Source organism: Ursus maritimus, unplaced genomic scaffold (genome assembly GCF_017311325.1).
Source record: "Ursus maritimus isolate PB19 unplaced genomic scaffold, ASM1731132v1 scaffold_7, whole genome shotgun sequence".
In the NCBI taxonomy this organism is placed as follows: domain Eukaryota; kingdom Metazoa; phylum Chordata; class Mammalia; order Carnivora; family Ursidae; genus Ursus; species Ursus maritimus.
This window is the reverse complement of record NW_024426885.1, coordinates 35,320,576-35,321,041: the sequence shown is the minus strand read 5'-3', so window position 1 is coordinate 35,321,041 and position 466 is coordinate 35,320,576.

Below are 466 nucleotides of genomic sequence, written 5' to 3'. Positions count from 1 at the left end.
CAAAGCCGCGTGCTGGGGACCGCCGTTCTGATTGGACAAAGACACCCTTTCTCCGAGGTCTTCTCGTCAGTTCTCCCTCTTCCCGATAAGACCATTTTAAAGAACAAACTGAATTTTAGGAGGCAGAGGGAAAAAGGTTTCTTATGACTGTTTCAAAAGTGCTACCAGCCCTTGGCAAAAGTGTCCGGTTCGCCAAAGAATCACTTTCCCCACAGTATTTTCTAGAAGGAATGGTGGGAGATGTGAACGTCTCTGAGGGAAACCCAACATTCTCATTCAGAATAAGGCAAAGAAGGATTGAAGTGAGGCTGTGGATTTTAACACACTAACTTTTGCTGGTACTTGTAGGCGAGGCAAGTGCCTTAGAACCTTAAAGCGAATACTTAACTCGAGTGGAGGGAGGGGCGGGCTGCGCAGGTAAACTACAATTCCCAGCATGGCAGAGGGGGCGGGTCCTACGGCTGCG